Source organism: Ictalurus furcatus, chromosome 22 (assembly GCF_023375685.1).
Source record: "Ictalurus furcatus strain D&B chromosome 22, Billie_1.0, whole genome shotgun sequence".
Classification (NCBI taxonomy): domain Eukaryota; kingdom Metazoa; phylum Chordata; class Actinopteri; order Siluriformes; family Ictaluridae; genus Ictalurus; species Ictalurus furcatus.
Genome location: NC_071276.1, coordinates 6117779 through 6130109, shown reverse-complemented (window position 1 = coordinate 6130109; position 12331 = coordinate 6117779).

The following is a 12331-nucleotide window of genomic DNA, read 5'->3' as shown; positions in this document are numbered from 1 at the left end:
ATCTTGATCCAGTTATACCTAGACTCTTCATTATTTTTATGAATTTATGACCATGTGCTTCAAGTGATTAAGGACCTTTCTTACCTCACAGAAAAAAAAGAAAGAAAAAAATATATATATATATCGCCTTCATAATGTGACGCTGAATGGGATTTTGTTCAACACAGATACTATTTCCATGTTAATATGGAGCAACAATATTCAGATGGTTTTATCAATGTTATTTTAGACGTTGCATGGGTATTTTAGGAAGAATATAAGGAAAATATTTAACTTGCTGATTCATGATGTGGAAAGAAACAGATCTTGTCTACGACGTAAAACTTCCCCCATTTGTATTGAAGCATCACACTGAGATAAGAGTGATTTGTCAGGCAGTAGTATTAATGTTAATACCAGTAAATATCTAGTGTGGGGGAATTTGCATGCCTCATTTTATATGCACAAGTGAGAGTCTCTTGGTTTTATGGCTAAAGGCTTCCCTAAAAAAAGGAGACAATATCAAAGACCAGCCTTATTGCTGCACTGAAGTACATTAGCAAGTTTTATAAGTGGTATATGCAGGCAAAATGAAATCTTACAATATATTTGTTAATTCCTTTGTACAATACACGTCAATGTACTTACTTGTAATTCTCTTGTTTCGGGATGAGTTCAAGAATTTCACCACTGCGTCTGGTTTATCAAAACCGTAGAGCACTTTATTTAAACAGAAATAAATCAGAAGTAAATGAGGTTTCGCACTCCCGTTCAATTTCATCGTGTTAAGTCAATGTTGTAAGTAATATTTCACAATATTTTGCATTTCAAATAGTCCTCCACATGTACTGCGTGGAAAAGCTGGCTCAGCACTACATGAATGGCTAAAGCCAAGTGGGTGTAAATGACCTCATATAACATTAAGAAAACTCTAATAAATAATATTAAAAAATCAATAATAATAATCAGGCTAGGTCAAAGAATAAAGGAGTCTACATGTTGATCCCTCATTTCAGGTAAACCGTAGTTGTGTCTAAAATGTTGCATAAGATTAATTTTAATAGACACAATTTTTAGTATTTCAGTCCAATATTACTCTTATTATTATATTAATACTCTTAATATTATAATATTACTATATATATATATATATATATATATATATATATATATATATATATACATATACACGCGCGCACACACACACACACACACATACATATATATATATATATATATATATATATATATATATATATATATATATATATATATATATATAATGTGTATTTCTTTCTTCTTTTTAATGGATGACTTGGAGCAAAATATTCTGAAAAGCAACCAATAAGTATCCGGCATAGGTGGGAACGCTTTTAATACTGTTTAAAAAGCATCTCAGGAGGATTCCTCAAAAAACTGGTTAAGAAAATGCCAAGAATACATTTCTGAAAATTCTAGGCTAAAAAAAATGAAGTACAGACTGAGTGTGTCTAAACTTTTGACCTGTAGTGTGTGTGTGTATATATAGTATCTCACAAAAGGGACTACACCCCTCACATTTTTGTAAATATTTAATTATATCTTTTCATGTGACAGCACTGAAGAAATGACACTTTGCTACAATGTAAAGTAGTGAGTGTACAGCTTGTGTAACAGTGTAAATTTGCTGTTCCCTCAAAATAACTCAACACACAGCCATTAATGTCTAAACCGCTGGCAATAAAAGTGAGTACACCCCTAAGTGAAAATGTTCAAATTGGGCCCAAAGTGTCAATATTTTGTGTGGCCACCATTATTTTCCAGCACTGCCTTAACCCTCTTGGACATGGAGTTCACCAGAGCTTCACAGGTTGCCACTGGAGTCCTCTTCCACTCCTCCATGACGACATCACAGAACTAGTGGATGTTAGAGACCTTGTGCTCCTCCACCTTCCGTTTGAGGATGCCCCACAGATGCTCAATAGGGTTTAGGTCTGGAGACATGCTTGGCCAGTCCATCACCTTCAGCTTCTTTAGCAAGGCAGTGGTCGTCTTGGAGGTGTGTTTGGGGTCGTTATCATGCTGGAATACATGCTGGGACCATGCTCTGCTTCAGTATGTCACAGTACATGTTGGCATTCATGGTTCCCTCAATGAACTGTACCTCCCCAGTGCCGGCAGCACTCATGCAGCCCCAGGCCATGACACTCCCACCACCATGCTTGACTGTAGGCAAGACACACTTGTCTTTGTACTCCTCACCTGGTTGCTGCCACACACGCTTGACACCATCTGAACCAAATAAGTTTATCTTGGTCTCATCAGACCACAGGACATGGTTCCAGTAATCCATGTCCTTAGTCTGCTTGTCTTCAGCAAACTGTTTACGGGCTTTCTTGTGCATCATCTTTAGAAGAGGCTTCCTTCTGGGACGACAGCCATGCAGACCAATTTGATGCAGTGTGCAGCGTATGGTCTGAGCACCGACAGGCTGACCCCCCACCCCTTCAACCTCTGCAGCAATGCTGGCAGCACTCATACGTCTATTTCCAACCTCTGGATATGACGCTGAGCACGTGCACTCAACTTCTTTGGTGGACCATGGCGAGGCCTGTTCTGAGTGGAACCTGTCCTGTTAAACCGCTGTATGGTCTTGGCCACCGTGCTGCAGCTCAGTGTCAGGGTCTTGGCAATCTTCTAATAGCCTAGGCCATCTTTATGTAGAGCAACAATTCTTTTTTTGAGATCCTCAGAGAGTTCTTTGCCATGAGGTGCCATGTTGAACTTCCAGCGACCAGTATGAGGAAGTGTGAGAGCGATGACACCAAATTCAACACACGTGCTCCCCATTCACACCTGAGACCTTGTAACATTAACAAGTCACATGACACTGGGGAGGGAAAATGGCTAATTGGGCCCAATTTGGACGCAGCAGTCCTATTTCCTTCTTCGACAGCCAGATCGATCACCTTTAACTTGAAAGCTGCATCATATGCATTTCTTCGTGTGTTTTCCGTGATGAGGGAGTGTGCATGAAGCGCAAAATGACTGATCTGAAGAATTTAGTGTGAGTGCGTTTGATTTAATTCGAACAGTTTCATTGGTCCACTGTGACCTGTTCGGTAATTTCATTGGTCCGATGTGACGAGGCTGAATGTTTTGGCGGCATGAAGCTCGTTAGCCCGTAAAAATCCATAAATTAGCCGCATCATTGTTTAAGCCGCAGTGTTCAAAGCGTGTGAAAAAAGTAGCGGCTTATAGTACGGAAATTACGGTAATTACGATATAACCCACTCACTCAGTTTGTGATCTTGATCCAGTTATACCTAGACTCTTCATTATTTTTATGAATTTATGACCATGTGCTTCAAGTGATTAAGGACCTTTCTTACCTCACAGAAAAAAAAGAAAGAAAAAAATATATATATATATCGCCTTCATAATGTGACGCTGAATGGGATTTTGTTAAACACAGATACTATTTCCATGTTAATATGGAGCAACAATATTCAGATGGTTTTATCAATGTTATTTTAGACGTTGCATGGGTATTTTAGGAAGAATATAAGGAAAATATTTAACTTGCTGATTCATGATGTGGAAAGAAACAGATCTTGTCTACGACGTAAAACTTCCCCCATTCGTATTGAAGCATCACACTGAGATAAGAGTGATTTGTCAGGCAGTAGTATTAATGTTAATACCAGTAAATATCTAGTGTGGGGGAATTTGCATGCCTCATTTTATATGCACAAGTGAGAGTCTCTTGGTTTTATGGCTAAAGGCTTCCCTAAAAAAAGGAGACAATATCAAAGACCAGCCTTATTGCTGCACTGAAGTACATTAGCAAGTTTTATAAGTGGTATATGCAGGCAAAATGAAATCTTACAATATATTTGTTAATTCCTTTGTACAATACACGTCAATGTACTTAGTTGTAATGCTCTTATTTCTGGATGAGTTCAAGAATTTCACCATTGCGTCTGGTTTATCAAAACCGTAGAGCACTTTATTTAAACAGAAATAAATCAGAAGTAAATGAGGTTTCGCACTCCCGTTCAATTTCATCGTGTTAAGTCAATGTTGTAAGTAATATTTCACAATATTTTGCATTTCAAATAGTCCTCCACATGTACTGCGTGGAAAAGCTGGCTCAGCACCACATGAATGGCAAAAGCAAAGTGGGTGTAAATGACCTCATATAACATTAAGAAAACTCTAATAAATAATATTAAAAATATATAATAATATGTTTATTTTATATTAAAAAAAAGACAATAATAATAATTAGGCTGGCTCAAAGAATAAAGGAGTCTACATGTTGATCCCTCATTTCAGGTAAACCGTAGTTGTGTCTAAAATGTTGCATAAGATTAATTTTAATAGACAAAATTTTTAGTATTTCAGTCCAGCGGTTTAGACATTAATGGCTGTGTGTTGAGTTATTTTGAGGGGACAGCAAATTTACACTGTTACACAAGCTGTACACTCACTACTTTACATTGTAGCAAAGTGGCATAGCTTCTGGCAGAGTTCCTGAGGAGTCTTAGCCCATTTCTCATGAGCAATGGCCTCCAGTTCAGTAATATTCTTGGGTTTGCGTGCTGCAACTGTCTTCTTCAAATCCCACCAGCGATTTTCGATGGGGTTCAAGTCAGGTGACTGTGATGGCCCTGTAGAATCTTCCAGGACTTCTTCTGCATCTAAGCCTTGGTGGAATTTGAGGTATGCTTGTGATCATTGTCCTGTTGGAAGGTCCAATGACTCCCAAGCTTCAGCTTCCTCACAGATGGCATGACGTTTTCTCCTGATACTTCAATGAATCCATCTCGCCTTCCACATGCTGCAGGTTTCCAGTACCAGAGGATGCAAAGCAGCCCCAGAGCATCACTGAGCCACCACCATGCTTGACTGTGGACAGAGTGTTCTTTCTTCATTCTTCTTTCTCCAGACATACCGCTGATCCATCGCACCACAGAACAGAATCCCAAAACTTCTGTGGCTTATTTTTATGATTTTGAGCGACTTTTCTTGTGCTTCTTGGTCAGTAGCGGTGTACGTCTTGAAGTTCTGGCATGGAAACCTTCTGCGTTTAGTACGTGCCATACTGTGCTCACTGAAACCTCAGTGTCTGTTGCCACCAAGTCTTGCTGCAGGTCTTTTGCAGTCATTCGAGGGTTTTTCACAACCTGCCTTCTCAAAAATCTGGTTGCCGCCGGTGATAGCTTCCTTTTTCTTCCCCATCCAGGTATTTCATACATTTTCTGTCCCTAGCCAGTTCAGGTATTTCATGTGTTCCAGCTCAAGCACACCTGGTGCAACTAATGAAGCCCTTGATTAGTAGCATCAGGTGTGCTTGAGATAACACCTGTTTTGCATATTTGTGCTGTTGTGAGGGATTCTATTCCGGGGGTTGAATAATTTTGAAACTGGAGGTCATTATAAGTTGCATTGTCAGTTGAATTTGGGGAAACCACTTGAAATTCATTGTGTCAAACTATTTCAATTCCTTTTGTTTGATTTGTTCATCGCAAACAGCTGAAAGTCTGTAAATTTTGACAATAAACTTGATTTGCAATGGGGGTTGAATAATTTTGATTGCAACTGTATATATACTGATTAGCCATAACATTAAAATCACTGACTTGTGAAGTGAACAACATTATCTCATTACAGTGACACCTGTCAAGGGGTGGGATTTATTAGGCAACAAGTGAACAGTCAGTTCTTAAAGTTGATGTGTTGGAAGCAGGAAAAATGTTCAAGTGGAAGGATCTGAGCAACTTTGACAGCTAGACAGACATTGTGACAGCTAGATGACTGGGTCAGAGCATCTGCAAAACAGCAGGTCTTTTGGGGTGTTCCCAGTATGCAGTGGTTAGTACCTACCCAAATTGGTTCAAGGAAGGACAACCAGTGAACCGGTGACAGGGTCATGGGCACCCAAGACTCGTTGATGGGTTCGATTGCCACTTAAGACAGCCTTGTTACAGCAAGACTGAACCAGAAACATGAATCCAGCGGAGGAGACTTCACCACTACCATTCTGTCAGCCATAGCAGGGCAAGCTGCAGCCATCCAACACCACGAGCAGATCTTCTCCAAGATTCTTCAGTGCTTAAATCTTCAGCCTCCAGCCGCTCCATCCCAAGAATCCTAGTTGCCACTTGGTAACCCTCCTCAAACAGTGGTAGATATTGTGTCAGAACCCAAACTACCAGCACCAGAACGGTTTGACGACAATCCGGAAGAAGTGTCATGGGTTCGTCATCCAGTGCACCCAAGTCTTCCAACTACAACCCGGCTGCTTCCCTACAGAGAGCACCAAGGTTACCCTTCTCACTAGCAGGGCATTAAACTGGGCCTCGGCCTTCTGGGACCTTCTGGGACCTACTTCTGGGACCTACAATCACTCACGACAGACAGCAGCAGCTTCATCACGGAAACCATCCTGCTAGCACAGGTGATGTTAATCACCGTCTGCTTCAACTCTCAGGGCACCCGGAGCATGGCGGAGTCCGCCATCGAGTTTTTTACTCTAGCTATAGAAAGTCGATGGGACCAACGAGCCTTGTGGGCCACATTCCATCAGGCCTTGTCCCCCAAACTTAAGGATGAGTTAGTCTTTAGAGACCCTCCCCCAGACCTGGAATCACTCAACGATGTGTGAACCTGATAAAACTGGGAGGTCTGTGATGAGCTCAACTGCCAGGTGTGACTACGGTGTGGTGTAGGCAGTGGGAACAGCTTACCAACTGGTACGGTTCTTGGTACCTTGGCCTAGGCACAAGAGGAACATGTTCCTAAATGGTTCTTTGGGAGCAGTTGTTTGGAGCTGTGAGGGGGGAGTCTTCTATGATGTTATTGAAACCAAGTCAGTAGGAGCGGCTAAACTGGAATCTGGAGAAGAAGATGGCCCAACATTCTTGATGTGAATTTAGTCTTTTGGCCATTTTGAGATACTCCAGGTTCTCCTGGTCCATAAAATTACAATGGGGTGTTTAGCCCCATCCAGCCAGTGGCAAAATTAATTTAGGACCAGCTTGACAGCAAGCAGTTTCCAGTTACCTATGTCATAATTTATCTCATTGGGGGAAAGTTTCATGGAGAAGAATGCCACAGGTTGGAGCTTGTCTGTCTCCAGACTTCCATGACAACACGGCGCAAACCCATGTTTCAGAGGCATCGACCTCCACCATGAAGGGTTCCAAAGGGTCTGAGTGTCTCAGGATGGGAGCTGTGGTTAAGGCCTCTTTGAGCTGAGTGAAAAATTGTTCAGCTGCCATGATCCACCTTAGTTTCCTCAGCATTGAGGTGAGGGGGCTCATATAGAGCTGAATCCCCTGATGAACCTCCTGTAAAAGTTGGCAAAGGCAAGAAACCTCTGTAGGTCTTTGACTGTGGTTGGCACTCACCATTCTTTGACAGTGCTGACTTCATTCTGATCCATAAGCACCGCCTCTAAACTCATTAACCTTTGACACATACAATTGACATTTTTCAACTCTCGACATATAAATGGTTCTGGCGAAGGTGTGCCAGTTTACGAGTTTATGTGACGGAAGGTGAATAGATTCAAATGTCATCAATGCTGTATATACTATCATTAATTACCAAGCAAGTCCCTGAGCACATCATTGATAAGGCCCTGGATGACAGATGGCATGTAAGAGATCCCATGCAGCATTACACAATACTCATAGTGACCAGAGGTGGTGCTAAAGGCTGTATTCCATTCAACATCTGCTTTGATATGGATGAGATTGTAGGCATTGCACAAGTGCAATTTATAGGAGTTGTTTCATTGCAATGGGGTCTAGAGACAGAGGATAATAGTACTTTATAGTTATTTGGTTCGGTCCATGGTAATCAGTGGAGGGCCTGAGTCCACCCCCTCTTTTCTCCACAAAGAAGAATCCAGTGGATGCAGGACGTGGAGGGTCAAATGAAGGGCTCTTCTATATATTATACCATAGCATGTTATTCTGTGGCAGACATCGTATACATACGATTTCTAGGGAGAGGTGATTAGCCGTCCTCTGCAAGATATTGTTCCCCTGAAACTCAGTCAAGTCAAATCAAGAAAAATATCACAAATACAGTCATGTGAAAAAATAAGTACACCTCATGGAAAGTGTTTGCATTTTTAACATATTTGGAGAAGCAAATATTTGACAATCTTTGAAACAGTTCCTATTAATAAAGATGACACACTATCAAATGATACATAAAATTTACATTTGATAATTTTCACAATTTAAATGTAAAAAAAAATCCCCAGATCAGTCACATGGGAAAAAGTAAGTACACCCCTACATTTATCACACCTTCAAATCCATAAAATTAGAATCAGGTGTTCAAGATTAGGTGCCAGTGATTAGAACCTGCTTAGATTGTGCAGGTGGAACCTCTCTTTAAACCTCTCAAATCTAGGGTCTAGTCTTCCCTTTGTTATTGAGGTGTGTGGTGTCATCATGCCAAGATCTAAAGAGTTCTGTGAGGCCTTCAGAAAAAAGGTTGTAGACGCCTATGAGTCTGGCAAGGGATTTAAAAAGATATCCAAATTATTTGCAATACATCCTCCCATTGTAAGGAAAATCATTGACAAGTGGCACAGATCCTAACCCACACCTAATCCTAACCCACATGACTGTATATATTATGATAAAAATGGGAAATAATTGAACCTGATAAATGTGACATTGGAGTGAGACCTGTAGAGATAGACCTACAGGTGTATACAGCCAGTTTCCTGTTACAGACAAGTATATGTATGTACATGTTCTAGGTACTCTAAAATCCATTTTCATAAACAGTGGAGCAAGAGAGAACTTCTTGAGGGCAAAACAAATGAAAAGGGCATTTTCAGAGATATCAGTGATGGCTCATATTTCCAAATCCAGCATTTTCTCACAACAAAGGCATGTTTTACAGATTTTACACTATTTCATATATCTAACATGTATACGATGTAACAATGCTTAGTGCTGATCAGTGCTAAACCTCAGCTTTCCACAAAGTCAAAATAAACTTGTTGTCAAAGTGCTAACAGTGTTTAAAAGTGTTGGCAGCAATACTATGCCAAGTGGACCCATATAGACAATTTCAAACTGTTGAAATTAATACTGATAGAGCTGTTTTATGTATGCTGTTTTTGCTGTGTAATATTCATTTAACCCGCAATACAGAGTAGCTCCCAAAAAAAAGACCAAGTTGTTAAGAAGGAGCATGGACTATGCTGGCTCACACTATGAAGAGCTGTAGGAACCAGAACCAGAATTATATAAACTTAAATGTTGGTTGTTTGTTTTTTTTTGTTTTTGTTTTTGTTTTTTTTTACAAAATTATTGATATCTGAGGTGTTGTTATATATTTTTTGCTTATTATGTACAAAAAGACAAACATTTTAATCGAAATTCTCATCGAGCATCGTAGAGGAACTTTCTGAGTCAACTTTCAGCTAATTATCTTTCTGAGCATTGTACTTAATACAACACTTTAAATCATCAACTTCTAAGTATGTCACACTGGGTAAAACACTGGGCATTCATAACATGAGCCAGCTATCATGGAAAATCTTAGAATGACTCTTAGGTCAGCTCTGAAAACCACCGGCCACTGCTGAGGCCCCTTTGTTCCTCTTTTTGCATGCAATCCTTTTTGTAAGTGTGTGATGCAGTGTGTAGCAGGAGATATGTGAAATATATTCATATGCCTAAACAATAGGGTCTGAAAGTCTGAGACCTCTAATAACCACCACTGGATTAAATAGAAATCTATCTGATTATCACCATATAATTATGTTATGGTAACACCAGTGACAATTTTCATGAAAAATTCATTTTATAAAATGGCTGCTACAGGGCCTCAAGCCACATATTGTAAATCATGACATACACACTAAAATGTGTAATTTAATCCATCCATCCATCTTCTACCGCTTACTCCGTCTTCAGGGTCACAGGGGAACCTGGAGCCTATCCCAGGAAGCATCGGGCACAGGGCGGGGTACACCCTGGACAGGGTGCCAGTCCATCGCAGGGCGCAATCACATACACACTCACACACCCATTCTACGGACACTTTGGACATGCCAATCACCCTACCATGCATGTCTTTGGACTGGGGGAGGAAACCGGAGTACCCGGAGGAAACCCCCACAGCACAGGGAGAACATGCAAACTCCGCACACACATGGCCCCGGCGGGAATCGAACCCCGGACCCGTGAGGCGAACGTGCAAACCACTAAGCCACCGTGCGCCCTGTAATTTAATCCATTTGTATTCAATTTTTTTACATTTCCCTAAGAATAACGTAGGTCATACCTGTGACCTCAACTAAAAGCTTTGTATGAAATCATGATATAAATGACAACATTTCTAATAACTAAAAAGAGACAGTGGACTTACCATGTGCCTTTCTTCATAGCTCATCAGGGAAGGGGCCACAGGAAGTCAAATTATGACATCAGTATGATTTCTTATTTCAAAATAAGTGACTTTTATTGTACGGTAACACCAGTGACATGACTCCAGGGGACAACTACTTTTACTATATATTTTATAATATTTATTTGACTTTTAGTTTTTTGAAGTCATTTATATCACATATTTGATCGTTATGCATACATTATTGTTGTTTAAATGGTAAATAAAAACATGTTTCTGACTTCAAAATACAGCTCTCAACCTCTATACATGACAGTGGGGACAAGCACTTTTATGTGCTTGGAATTCTATATAATTGATTAAAAAAACAAATATAGCCACATTGATAGCTCAAGAAGGTGTAATTGTTCAAATAACATATTGTTTTACTTTAAAATATAAATACATTGTAACAATAAAGTGTTTTTTCAAGTGTAATCATTCTGTGAAGTCCAGGGACAGAAAAATGCACATTTCCGTAGAATGACCCACATGCCGAAGTGTCCTTGGGCAAGACACTGAACCGCAAGATGCTCCTGATGGCAAGTTAGCGCCTTGCATGGCAGCTCTGCTACCGTTGGTGTGTGAGTGTGTGTCTGGTTGGGTGAATGAGATACAGTGTAAAGCGCTTTCCGATCAGATTACTTCTGAACAACTGCGCTGAGAATGTCAAAAGGGAACGGAATGAAAGCCATGATAGGATCTTCACCAGTATCATGTCACCAATTTCAAAGGTGTGTAAAGATTTTCAATACCTTAAAATACTTCCCAGTGAATTTTGAAGCATGGAAGTAAAATAGTCCTTTCAATTGTAGAAGACATGTAACGTCAAAAGACTAATCCTGGCTCATCTGTAAAAAAAGAATCGAATATATACATTTAATTTTTCTGTAATAGGATTACATGATGTATTTGACTGACAGAAAAAAAACCCCATGTCATTCAGTATGCCTTCCTCAACTGACCTCGGCATGTACTGTTTAGCATGCAGTGCATCAATGGACAGTGTCGCAATGTTCTCCAAGGAAGCAGCAGTGCTGATTGATCCACCCCTATTTAGCTCTATTGCAAATGTGAGCAAAAATGTCACTGCTTCTTCTACTGCTTAACAGAAGCGTTCTGCAGCCATAACATTAAAACCACTGAGAGGTGAGGTGAATAACATTTATTATCATGGCACCTGTCGAGTGGTTGGATATATTGGGCAGCAAGTGTACAGTCAGTTCTTGAAGTTGATGTGTTGGAATCCGAAAAATGGGCAAGCATAAGGATTTGAGCGACTTTGACAAGGGCCAAATTGTGATGGCTAGACGACTGGGTCAGAACATCTCCAAAACATCAGGTCTTGTGCGTTGTTCCTAGTATGCAGTGGTTAGTACCCACCAAAAGTGGTTCAAGGAAGGACAAAGTCATGAACAGGGTCATGGGAGAACAAGGCTCATTGATGTGTGTAGGGAGCGAAAACTAACCGGTTTGGTCCAATCTCACTATGATAGAAAGGTGTCAGAAACCCACACAGCCGTAGCCGCAGGCCTCTTTCAGCAGGAAAATGCGCCCTGCCACACTGCAAAAATTGTTCAGGAATGGTTTGAGGAACATGAAAAGAATTAGTTAGTTACAGTTACATTTCTTCATCTTGCCCAGAGAAATACAGGGAGCATTGAAGCAAGAAACCTTTACATAGTCTGAGTAAAAAAAAATGAATGGAAAATAATCCAGTTACAAGAGAAATATAACTTACTTTGCACCTGTTTTATATATATATATATATATATATATATATATATATATATATATATATATATATATATATATATATATATATATAATACCTTCACCTGAAAGAAATCATGAAAAAAAAATCATGCTCCACAATTTTCAGTGTTCCCCTTAAACTCAGTCGAATCAAATCAAGAAAAATATCTCACATACAGTCATGTGAAAA